This window comes from Suncus etruscus, chromosome 3 (assembly GCF_024139225.1).
Source record: "Suncus etruscus isolate mSunEtr1 chromosome 3, mSunEtr1.pri.cur, whole genome shotgun sequence".
NCBI classification, from domain to species: Eukaryota; Metazoa; Chordata; class Mammalia; order Eulipotyphla; family Soricidae; genus Suncus; species Suncus etruscus.
Window position 1 is genome coordinate 116699238 of NC_064850.1, and position 13199 is coordinate 116712436.

Genomic DNA, 13199 nt, shown 5'->3' on the forward strand with positions numbered 1-13199 from the left:
TTTAGGCTTGTGGCTTTGCTTTATCACTTGTTCACTTGCAGTGACTGGGCAGGCCACAGCTATGTTGCAGTAGCCCTGTGTGGTAATAGCCACAGCCCCTGAGTCTTCTCATCAGAGCCATGGAAATGAAGTCTGCATCTGTTTCCACTGTCCACTGAGTATCAAACTCGCTTTGGGTAGCCATTCCCGTCTTGGTGTTCAGTCTCAAGCCTTGATTTTCCTGTACGAGCTACAGCAGGACTGTTTCACTCAGAACTCTATGAGAAACGTCTGCCTTGCCAGTCCTAAAAGGCCTTCTTAGATCTTCAGGCTCTTCCAAGAGTTGAATTTCCTCTTTCCTTTCTTCTGAAATTGGGAGCTGCTTGAAAGACATGCATCTTCTTAGCTACTATAAATATTATATTTTGGCTGCATTACTCTATAAACTTGCCTTTATAGAATTTCTCTTTATTGCTAATCCATAAGATCTCCATTGAAACGCATCAGAAATTATGAGATTTGTTATTGTAATGCTCTTGGGAATATATTGTTGGAAATGTAGTTTATTCGATCACAAAGTAGTCTTTTTTTCTTAAAAAAAAATAAATACAGACCCAGAGTAAAAATAAATTTCTTCAGATCTGAATTCCAGGAAGAGCATTTTGGGCTTTATTTAACACACACACAAACACATCACATATCACATGTATTTCTGTTCCAACACACACATAGATCGCACATGTACTTATATTCCTACATACATGCAGGACACATATACTTGCACTCTACATACATACAGAACACACACGTATTTAAGTCTACACATGCAAAGAATACAGATGTACTTACTGTTCTTAAACACAGCACATGTATTTGTTTCCACACAGAACATACATGTACTTATGTTCTGCATAGGAAAACATGGTCTTCATTCCTATACTCAGACACATGTGCCCTTAAGTTCCTACACAGAGAACACACATGTAACTCTGTTCATACACAGAGAATACACATATACTTCTCCTGCACAGAACACACATGTACGTATTTTCCCACATTCATGGAACACACTTGTACTTCTGTTGCTGCACATAGAATACATATGTAATGCTGTTCCCACACACATGCACTTCTGTGTGAGCTGTGGGAAGATGTGTGTCAGCTCAGTTTCTGCTCATGGGTGTTGGCAGCTACTTCTGCGACTGGGTCCTCAGCATGGCTTTTTGGAAGTTGATCTGTCAGAGCCTGATGGGGTGACACCCACTTATTCCCCAGATTTGTGATCTTGCTAGCACTGTTTTTATACTCATCTTTCGTACTTCCTGCCTGCCATTGATTTCTGCTATTTTTCTTATTTGATTTGAGGGCCACATCTAGTGGTGCTCCCCTGAGCACTCCTGGCAGGGCTCAGAGGACACTCTCTAGCTCCTGAGATCAAGCCCAAGTCAGCTCTGTGCCAGTTCCTTACCTGCTGCTCTGTCTCTCCAGCTTCTCTCCTTTTTAGGTTCGTATTTGCAGTGACAATGGTACTGTGTGCACTTGGGGTAGGCAAAGTTCCTTCACCGTCTTCACCTTCAAAGTGCCCCACTGTTCTCCAGGCCTTTGTGTGCAACTTGATGTTTCCCACTATGACAGACTTGTGGCATGACTTGCCTGGAGCACCAGCCTGGCACCTGGCCCCCCCGGGCCTCACTTGGCATTTTGCAGAGTCCCCGCCATAGGCTGGTTTCAGGACTGGGCTGTTGTTGTCCCCTGCTGAAGAGCCAGCTCTGAGGGAGAAAGTCTCTTGTGACCTTCTGCCTTCAAAGATGCTGATGCCTATGGGGTTGTTGAGAGAGGGCACCTGAGAGGCTCATCTCCGAAAGGCACCTGGCCTGCTTAAGGACTTAGTGGCTTCCCACGTTGAGGAGCAGAGGGCAAAAATCAAGGCCAGGCAAGTCCCCTGCTCAGAGTCAGATCGAGGCTCTCTCTCTTTGCTCTATTTTGGGCGCTCGTTTTTCATGGGAGACTTGGGTGACAGCACCCAGGAAATGTTCTCAACTCAGACCTTTCTGTGTGGGCATATCTCTTGAGGTGAGTGTGGTCTAAGGCGGGGGGGGGGTGGGGTAGTGCGGACCCGCACCAGGGCTCCCCTGAACTCTCTTCACCATGGGAATGGCTGCTCATTCCATTCCTGATGTTCGCTTTTCTTGCAACTGAACACTGAGTTCTCTAACCTTGGCATGTAGGGCCACAAACCTCGGCCGTTTCCTACCCCACAGTCTGAACTGACATTGGGCTTGCAGTGGGAGAGGAGGAGGAGGCTTCAGCCAGAGGGAGGAAGGAACATGCTTCTGGGTTTGCCACCTGCTGTTGGCATCTCCAGCTTTACTCAGCCTGTGCTTGTGAGAGGGAGGGCGGAGGGGTCTTGTTTGAATCTGTTTCTGCCAAATCAAAGCACAACCTTGATTTATTTTCTTTCTTTTCTTTAGTGGTTGGTAGTTGGCTTTTCTGTATCAAATGCTCAGAGTTAAAGCCTACATTCCATTCAAGTTTCTAGTGTTTCTTTTTCCCTCAGGAAATCACCCTGAGCATTGGGTGACAGCATAGACTGACACTACACAGTGGTATATTCTTTCTGGACTTCTCTCAGGGGATGGTTTTGTGATTTTAATCTTTATGATAGGCCCCAGTAGCATAAAATTGATTAGGTCACCCTCTGATCTGTTGTGTTAGAATAGTACATCTTTCGGTTTTGTTTTATTTTTATCGAACAATACCAAGTTTTGCTCAGGGATCACTCCTGTCGGTGCTCAGGAGATCATATGGGATACCAAGGACTGAACCAAGGTTGGACACATCAAGGTAAACACCCTCCCCACTGAAGTATTGCTCTAGCCCCAGATTTTTTTTTGGGGGGGGTCACATCTGGCAGCACTCAGGAGTTACTCCTGGCTCTATGCTCAGGAATCACTTTTGGCAGGTTCTGGAGACCATATGGGGTGCCGGGATTCGAACCACCGACCTGCATGCAAGGCAAATGCCCTTATCTCCATGCTATCTCTCCGGCCCCATAGCCCCAGATATTTCTGTTCTAAGTTAATAATTTGTGAACTTGAATGCCTCCATTTTGTTCTGTCCTTTGTATTATTTTACACATTAAGGATTAGTTTTTTTGTTTGATTTACTTTAGTAGTAAACAGAGATTGGGGGCTAGAGAGGTAGTACAGCAGGTAAGGTACTTGCCTTATACATGGCAGACCTGGCTTTGATCCCTGACGCCCCATATGATGCCCTGAGTCTGCCAGGAATGATCCTTGTGCACAGAGCCAGGGGTAAGCTCTGAGCACTGCCAGGTGTGGTCCAATAGTCAAGTAAGTAAATGAACAGCAAGCAAAGATGACTAAAATGACCCTGAATTCTTCTCATTATACTTTCTTTGCAAAGTGTAGTTGTTTAAATGCACTTTACAGCAATAAATTGATGGTACGGGCTTCCATGGACATACATAAGATTGCTTATGAATGCAGTGGCTGTCTGACTTTTAGTCAGGCCATTCTTTTCAGAAAGGCTCTGCCCATCCTAGCAAATATTCTTACAAATCTATCCACTGAGCAGTGACCAGATTCCAGAGAACATTTGAACCCATCTAACACCTCCCAAAGAGGGACGCTGGAAGTAATAATGGAGTGATTGGAAGTGTGAGTCAGAGGTACAGCATCGGCCTCCCAAAGGTGAAGCCCCGGGTCCAATTTCAAGTCGTGCTGAAGAAAATCATAATTAAGTTTGGGAAATTCTGGGAGTTTGTTCTTTTTTTTTTATTTTATTTTTTATTTTTTTTTTATTTTTTTTATTATTTTAATTATGACAACAAAGATGCAAAGAAAGAGGACAGGGTAAAGTTACAGTGGAAGCCCAATCACCCATAAACAGAATTCTCGGTAGTCCCATCGATGATATCCCAGCCTTGAACTTTCAGCCAAAGAACATTAAGAAAAACAAAACTGAACCCATGTACAATACAATTACTTTGTCCCTCAAATCCCCAGTTGTAGTACATACTTAGCAGCACAAAATATAATCTAAAGACATTAGATTTATATAACTCCTTAAACATTGAGGGCAAAGTACATTTCTCTAGTTCCATGCACATGCTTACTAGTTTAAGTTAGCCTCAAAAGTTTTAGTGGGTTGTTTTTCTTAAGGATTGGAGTCAAGGGAACATAGTAAAAAACGGTATTAAAGTGGCATTTGTTTGCATAGGCCCACCAAAACATAAGGGATATGGAAAGGCAAATTATGGTCTAAATACAAGGAGACCCTACCCCTGAAGTTTCCTGGCACAGGACTGACTCTAGGCTCCAGGCACACTAGTTTGTCCAATTCAAGTCATCCTCTGTAGTGGCAATACACCTCCATTCCTCACTTAGTCTCTGTTGTTGTTGGTATCATGCTTCTGTATTAAAGATCCTGGAGTCTGCATATCCCATATTGTAGTCAGGATGGTGCGGAGCATCCTCTCATTTCACCTCACACTTATGGGGCAATAGAGAGAACCATGTCCTGTAGAGCAGGTCATTGTTGTTGTCAAGTCTTCTCAGTGTAAACGGAAGTCTCTTTTTAGGAGGTCGATGTCAGACCCTTGGTAGAGTCTTTCCTGGTAGAGGACTGCTTCCAGCTGTTGCTATAAAAGACCTTGGATGTTTCGTAGATAGCTTGCCTGGTTCTGGCGTGAATGGAGGATGCCTATTCTTCTGAGGCCTGTGCCAGGTCATTATATCAATGTTCAGGGTGTAAGGTACATTGTACTGAGATTTATGAGATAAGAACTTATCTGTATATATGGTGTTTTCCCATTTTAATGTGTCTATGCAAACAAGGATCAATGCCGTGAAGCGTTATTGGTGCATCTGGAGGCAATGGGAATAAGACCAGCAATTTCCATGACATAGTTCAATCATAGGCATCAAACTGAGGGACAGTTCCACCAACAATCCTTACTGAACAGCTTACAAAGAAAAGACAAGATGAAAAGTGGATAGAAACATCATAGTAGAGGAATATATAGAGAGATACATCAGTTAAAGAAAGTACCCATAAAATATTCAAAAGATATATGTGTTCAATATGTGTTCAATTTCTGTCCTTCTAAGTAGTTCTGGGATTTGTTAGATCTACTGTATGTCTTTGGTCAGAGAATAGAACTGTTTGTTACTGAAGTTAAGAAGAGTAAATATGGGATACTAATGGTTGGGAGGAGCATATGTTTTGTACATATTTGCAAAATGTAGACTGGTATGGAATTGCCAGTGACAGACTGAGTATAGCTGAGCAGCTATCTGCCACCCCCCAGATCAATCTCCACCCCCTTAGCCAACCTCTGTAGCCACCTAGAGATCCGGAGGAGAGGGGGAGAGGAGGCCGCTGGCACATACGGAGGCCTGCCAGCTGCCCGCCCGTGCTAGCCAAAAATCCTGCTCCAGGAAGGGAGAGAGACCCTCCCAAGCCCGAAGGAAGGGGATTTAAGCCCCACCCTAGGCCAGAGTCCGGACCGGGCCAGGGAGTGGGGAAAACCCAGGGTGTCCCATCAGCTCCTTCCAGAAACCCACCTGGAGATCCGGAGGAAAGGGGGAGAGGGGGGTCGGGTGACCCATGTCCGAGCCCCCCTACCCTAGGCCGGGCCAAGAGGCCGCTGGCACATACGGAGGCCTGCCAGCTGCCCGCCCGTGCTAGCCAAAAATCCTGCTCCAGGAAGGGAGAGAGACGGGAGTTTGTTCTTATGAGCTGATCACTTTTATTTAGGCAGTTTTGCCCAACAATAAAATAAATTGCTTTCATTTAAAATGTGTAAAGTAAAGACAGATCATTGCAGAACTTTTCTGTTTGTTCGTTTTGGGGTTTTGGGTCAGACCTGGAGGTGATCAGGGCTTACCCCTGTATCAGTCCTGGTAATACTCAAGGAAGCATATAAAGTACCAGGGATCAAGCCCAGGTTAGCCATGTCTGTGCAGGTAACTGCCTTACCCACTCTTCGGAACGTTCTTGCCCAGATTTTTGGTTTTGTTTTTCTTAAATGACTAAAAGATTATTCAGCATAAAATACTTTTTTTGGAGGTGGGGGTGGATTTTGGGGGCAGACCCAGTAATACTCAAGATGAATTTCTGGGTTTTTGCTCAGAAATTGCTCCTGGCAGTGCTCAGGGGATCATCTGTAGGGCCTAGGATTAATCTGGGGATTGGCAGAATGCAAGGTGAGTATCTGGACCCCTGTATTACCACTTTGATATCCCACCCCTGAGCCTTCTTTGCAGAGAAATCAGCACCTTATTGTTTGTTCTTTTAAGATAATTTTTCTCAATCCTTGTGGCCTGACATAAATGTGGCTTCGAAACCAAGATTTTAGCTTAGAAATTAAGATCACTGGGTGTGACATTTTGGGGTCAAGGTGTGTTTGTGGGCAGGTGATGTGTGGATGCAGGCCTGTATATGGAGGAGCACTTGGATGAGCTCATTTGGTTTAGAATGATGTTAAGCATCATTGTTGCTCTAAATAACATGGCTACAAGGCACCATCCTTCACTATTCCTTTAGTGGCTTCTGTAGGAACTGGCTGTTCCAATAATGTTGTTCTTTGAAGTGCATGGTTTTCTCTGGTCCTGTTTTTATAAGCGATACTGAGAGATAACTAGAGATTAACTCACCTTTTTTTTGTTTTTGTTTTTGTTTTTGGGCCACACCCAGCGGTGCTCAGGGGTTACTCCTGGCTGTCTGCTCAGAAATAGCTCCTGGCAGGCACGGGGGACCATATGGGACATTGGGATTCGAACCAACCACCTTAGGTCCTGGATCGGCTGCTTGCAAGGCAAACACCGCTGTGCTACCTCTCCGGGCCCAATTAACTCATCTTTTCACTCAATGGTGTAGAAAGACCTACTGTCTGATCCACCAAATGGATTCTGTGCCAGAACTCAGCTTCTCCACCATCAACCATCTAGACACATTTAGACCTAAACATCTGGGCTGTAAATCATGTTGCCTGTCACAGCACAAATAATTATTGCGAAAAGCCCTTTTTTTATTTTTTTATTTAATTATTTTGGTTTTTGGATCACAACTGGTGATGCTTAGGAGCCACTTCTGGCTGCTCAGAAATCGCTCCCAGCTTGGGGGACCATATAGGACACCGGGGGATCAAACCATGGTTCGTTTTAGGCTAGCGTAGGCAAGGCAGACACCTTACTGCTTGCGCCACTGCTCTGGCCCTTTTATATTTATTTTATTTTTTTATTCTTTGCTTTTTGTGCCACACCCAGTGATGTTCAGGGATTCCTCCTGGCTATGTGCTTAGAAATGTGCTTAGAAATCCAAGTGTGTTACAGCTTTTAGAATTTGTCAGCAGGCCTTCTGGTCTCCACCGGAAGGCCCCCCCAAAAAATTAAAAAAAAAAAAAAAGAAATCCTTACAACTTGTAACACCGTTCAGCCCCCCCCCTTTATTTTTTAAAAACGCAGAATATTTGACAGTTTCAAAAATAGAAATGTGTGTAGGGTGTTGTGTTTCATCTTGGGAGAAACCATGATAAAAAAATTAAAACGGACAAGAATGAGGTGGATATTCCTTCAATGACAATAGTGCAAGACCACAGTGCCTAAAAGGGGAAAAGGGAGAGAAAAAGAGAGAAAAAAATGTCTCCCACAGAAACAGGCTGGGGTGGGTGGGGATTGGGTGTGGTTTAGGATGGAAACTGGACATTGGTGGTGGAAAATGTGAAGGGATGAAAGGATGTTGGAACATTATATGACTGAAACTATCACAAACAACTTTGTGTGTATCTCCCCTTGATTTAAACGTTTTATTAAATTATAAAAAAAAACACTGAAACTTACATATTAAGGAGCTCTCCTATTCTATAGTTGGTTGTATAAACCATATAAATAAGTATAAGCATCATATTTACTTTTCAAAGCTGTTGTTTTGAAAAAGCTTCAACAATCTTATGATGAATCCTCCATTTAGATGGATATTACTGAATGTAATTTGTGAATCTTAAGTTAAAACTCAGCTCAATGTGGGGAAAATGGAGAGTTTCCATCAAATAGCAGCCACCAATTTGGAGGAAATGGCATTACTGTGGTATGTTATTCAGATAAGTTTAAAATCCCATTAGATTTCACTATTGTCATTTTCAGGAGGTTAATTGGCTGCACTCAGTTATAGGTTCTAAATGGGTCCACTCGAGTAATCCACTGAGCTCTCAGGCAGAAAGACCAAGAGTTCACAGAACTAATTGACCTTCCCAGCATAATAGGAACACGAAGAAATACGTTCCTCTGCCAACAACATTGCAAACACGGCCCCCAGAAGGTCCTCTGAGACCCTGGATCTGCCCTGGTTGCCATGGCCTGGACTGGGTTGGTTCGAGCCTCAAAGCTTCTCAGGGAGGACTGTAGAGGGTCCTGTAGAAGCCCAGACATTCACATAAAAATGGTTTTAGTTGTTTCGGGTTGCCTCAACCTGGTGTCTTTCCAGTTCCTGTTTTGTGTGTTTTTGTGCCGTGTGTGTGTGTGTGTGTGTGTGTGTGTGTGTGTGTGTGTGTGTGTGTGTGTGTGTGTTTTGCTGTAGGCTTGGATTTGTGGCAGGGTGGGAGAAGGCAGATATGTAGAGACAAGACATAAGAATATAGTACTTTATAACAAATATTGTTTCTCTTTATGTCTCTCTCTCTCTCTCTCTCTCACACACACACACACAAACACACACACACAATAAAAGCCATGTATTGTACTAAAGAAACACCCCTCTCCCCAAAGCAGTATAAAATCATAAGAAAATGAATGAGCCACTATCAGGGTGTTTGTTTAAGAGGAAAAAAGGTGCTTTATCTGAAAACTCTTTAATATGGATCCCCAAAGTAAGGCCACAGCCAGCCGTGCTCTCCTCTCCTTCATTTTGGTGCCTTAGAAAGAAAACTGGCGTTCCTTCTGCATTTTCACTGAAAAAGACAGTGTTGGCCTTGCAGAAAAAGACAAATTGTGAAGTGGGCTTCAAAAATAGTAATAAAGGAAAGATTTATAATGGAAAGAATTGACGGTATATTTCACCTAGTGCAAGAAATCACCGTGGAGTGGGGCCACTGTGGTTTCCTGGCTGTTCCGTGGGTGAGAGCTGTTCTCAGCACCGTGGGTGGCGGGCGGGTCACGCTACCATATAATGTATTGTCGTTGGCGCCACACTTGTTCGGGTTAGTGTTCAACCACTCGGAAAATTTTTCCATTGTTCTAGCATGTGAACCACGACTAGAGTTGAATTCCCAATAACTGGGGGTGGGGGAGAGAGATTGAGAGAGAGATTTAGTTAGAAAGTCTGAAATTTGATTGCATCTGATTGTCTTAATACAGTCTGTGTATTTGACTGTCCCGACAACAGCAGCTTCAAAAGTCCTAACAGAACCATCCAATTCAAATCTTTGTCTTGCTCTTTTCTAAAACTTTCACAGCAATTTGTATACTGAATCTTGCCCCTTCCCCCCACCCCACCTCACTGTATTAACACTCTGTTTCCATCCTAAGCATTTTGCTTTAGATAGACCGTAGCTCTTGGCAGTGAGTGCATTTTTAGCAAATAATACTGTTTCTAGTAAGAGTTGCAGAGGGGGGGAAAAAAGACTTAGTGTGAGGTCCTTGTAAACTGAGCGTTTGGAACATGCCTTGATGCCTTTCCCCGCCCCTTTGTGCTTCTTCTCTATTTGTGTAATGGTTATACATTACATCGTTTGAAAAGAAGAATTAAAAACAGTTTGTTGTGTTGTTTTTGTAGCTTTTTTTTTTTTAAATCCTGTTATTTTTAAAGATATAGGCAGAGAAAGAAGCACCACCGGTGGGATTCAAAGTCCATTGTGCCAGCTCATCCTGAGCCCGATCCAAAAACAGCAGTCTCATGCCTGCTGGATTGTCTGCTGTGTGCTTGTGTGAACATCAGTATCTGCTGCTCACACATCATTCTCCCCCCACACCCGAAAGTTTCTCTCAGAATAAAGACTGTGTTTTCTGAGAGCAGAGACTCTTTTTGGGACTTTTTCAGTGAGGGAGCATTTTTGTCTCTGGGCCAGTTGTCACAGATGTAGAGTGTGCACTGGTCACGGGCAGCCCAAACCAAAGCAACGACTTGGATGTTTGTGGGCCCAAAAATAGTCAAAATTTGTACATGAGAACGGTAAAGTAGGGAAGAGAAGGTAGGATCATGACCTTGTATTGAAGCTCGGAGATGGACCTAAATGCTGACTTTCACCCTATAAATCTGTTCTACTTCTCAAGACTCTTTTTGCTAGATGTGAATGTGAAAATCTCATCCATTAAGGTTTCACTTGAAGTTAAAATGGTTCCATTGGGGGGGGGGGGAGTTTACTCTTGACTAACCCTAAAGCACTTCCAGATAATTGCATAGATAGATCCTTGGATCTGCTTTTTAGTTTTCAAACATAGTCCCAATTCTCTTTTCACCCGTTTTGTGCTGGCTGGGTCTCATCAGCGACACACAGCAATGAAGCCCACATGGAATGAAGCCCACGGTGCTGGAGTATTGACAGACCCAGCCTTTCACTCACATGTAAGATCTTCCGAGAGAAAGTACTTGACCAGGTATTGGCAGCTGCAGGTTTAAAGGTGGTTGGTGGGAGGTTTCCCAGAGTCATTCAGTGCCATTTTGTCTTGAACACATCCAAATCGATGTGTTTTTCTGGAACCTGGCTTCTTTTTCTCTTTTTTCAGTTTATTTCAGTGTTTTCCCCCTTGTAACTGCAGGTTTGTGGGCCTCTGATCTTCACTCAGCATTTCTTCACCAGTCACAGTGAATGCCTGCATTTTATACTGACTTTAGGATTCTTTTCCTTGTCCTTCCTCCTAATGGTGAGAACACGATGGCAGCTTGTCTGCAATGGCCTTAGTCTTCATCATTCTACTCCCTGGGAATGGGGCCTGCTCATCTCCCTCACCGTGCCTCAGTTTGCTGCTTCTAAGCCCTGGCTTTTAGTCCTGACTGGAGGAGATCAGCTTCCAAAAAAGGCAGAGCTCAGCTGTGCTTTCTGGAAGTGCAAGCAAAAACACTGTCCTGAAGGGCTGAAGGGCCTGGCCCGCTGATTGCCACGAAGCCTAATTGCTCACAGGGTTGCCTGGCCTGCTGACATCACTGTTTGTCAGGCCTGTGAATAGAGCAGAAATTCCTTTGCTTTCTTCTGCTCTCATCACTGATTGCAGGGAACCAGTTAATGTTTTTACCCAGAACGACAGTGATTCACAGCAGTGGAAAGTCAGACTTCATAATATGTCAGTAATAGGTGTGGCGTTCGCTCAGCTCATATAAATTCACGTCATTGATTCTTAACCCACAAGTACTTTTTTAGTAGAATTTCACCTAAACTCTTGTAGACAGATGTTCTAGATTTGGCAAAGCACTTCTGCAAATCAATGATGAAGGCCTTCTTTTTTTTGGTGGGTGGGGGCCAGTGGTGGTGGGCATTGATGGTGGGGCAGAGACCTCGTGAGCAATGTGTGCTAGTCCTGCACATTCTCATGGCTCCCTGCCCTGTTCCCTCCTCTCCTTTTATGTAGCATCTCGAAGAATGTAAAATAAACACTTGCAGTGCAGAATGTTCAAAATGTTTGCATTTTGGTTATTAAGATAGGAGGTGCCTATTGGATTTTTACCTCCGCAGAGACTTGTAAGAAGAAAGCTCTCCCCCTCCCGCCCCATCAGCTTTTACCACCATAGATCATAGGAAAACTAGGAGTGTTATAGAACTTCCTTCTTGGCTTCCCTGGAGTCCACATCTCTTTATTTGTTTGTTTGTTTATTAGGGGGTTGGGGCCACAGGTAGTGATACGCAGGGGTTATTCCTGGCTCTGCACTCAAAAATCACTCCTGTTGGGGCTCAGGAGACCCTATAGAATGCTGGAGATCAAACTTGAATTAGCCATGTGCACAGCAAGTGCCTACCTATTGTACTCTGGCTCCCCTCCACATCTCTTTACCGCATATCTAGGGCCCAGAGAGATGCCTTAAAGGGCTGAATGCATACTTGCTTGGCATGCAGGGGGCCCAGTTTTGAACCCCAGCACTACATCATCTCCCAAGCTATCTGGAAATAAATAGCCCTTGGGCTCCACTGGGTCTGGTCTAGATCCAAGGAGTCTTCCTCCCGTGTCTGTACCCCCCCCCCCCAGAAAAAAAGTAGATGTAGGATTATGGCTTTCATAGTTGCCAGTGTTCAGTCACCTGCACTCAAATATACCTGAACTCCACAATATACTCTTGTCTTATTCCAGACAGACTGCTTTATTACTCCTGTACTGTTTGGAGTCTTGGCAAAGAGAAATGACCTTCAAATCCTGGCTTCATCCTTCTTCCTTATGCAGGTGACCTTTGGCAGATTGCAGGTTTTCTCTTCCATTTGAAAGCAAAGTGTTGCTATTGGTTCTGACTTGGTAGGTCGTATTTTGGGCCCTCTAAATGCTCATTATATATGGAAAAATGTTGAGTGTTCCCAGACTCCAGAAATAATCTAATAGATCATATCAAAAGGGAGCATTCCACTTTGACCTCTGACAGTGCGCAGGGCATACTCCAGGTTCTGCGGTTTATTTTTGGGAGGGGTCCTACTAGGACTTAGGAGACCATTTATGGGGGTGCCAGGTGAATGCCCTTTCCACTGCACTGTCACTCCAGTGCTCAGCTGGAATTTGAAAGTAAACAATTATAACCACATAAAACGGTTGTTATTGTTTGGGGGCCACATCATGCTGCTCTGGGGACCATGTGGTCCTGGGCTTGAACCCTGATCTCCTTCAGGTAGGGTATATGCTTCCACCAGTTAGACTCTCTGTAACCCTATAAAAAGTATTGTGAGGCAACAGCTAGTAAAGAGATTAGGGCTCTTGTCTGGAACATTGCTAGCTGACCAAGGTTCAATCCCCAATAGTGCATCGGGACCCCTGAACCCTGTCAGGAGTTCCTCTGCACTGTCAGGTGCAAGTAAACAAAACAAAATAAAAGTATTTTTATAGCAATTTGGGATCCTAAATTTTTGTTTTTATTTATTTATTTATTTGGTTTTTGGGTCACACCTGGCAATGCTCAGGGATTACTCCTGGCTCTACGCTCAGAAATCACCCCTGGCAGTCATGGGGGACCATATGGGATGCCGGGATTCGAACCACCGTCCTTCTGCATGGAAGGCAAATGCCTTA

General features: G+C 44.0%; 1 protein-coding gene and 1 non-coding gene across 2 annotated transcripts in view; both read left to right on the top strand.

The window, feature by feature from the left end:
- Nucleotides 1-13199, top strand: part of ANAPC10 (anaphase promoting complex subunit 10) — a 56710-nt gene that overhangs the window by 26741 nt on the left and 16770 nt on the right. The gene's annotated exons all lie outside the window — the stretch shown is intronic.
- On the top strand, nucleotides 7325-7385 carry LOC126004955 (U7 small nuclear RNA). Its single transcript, XR_007494158.1, has one exon. It is a non-coding gene; the product is annotated as a U7 small nuclear RNA (small nuclear RNA).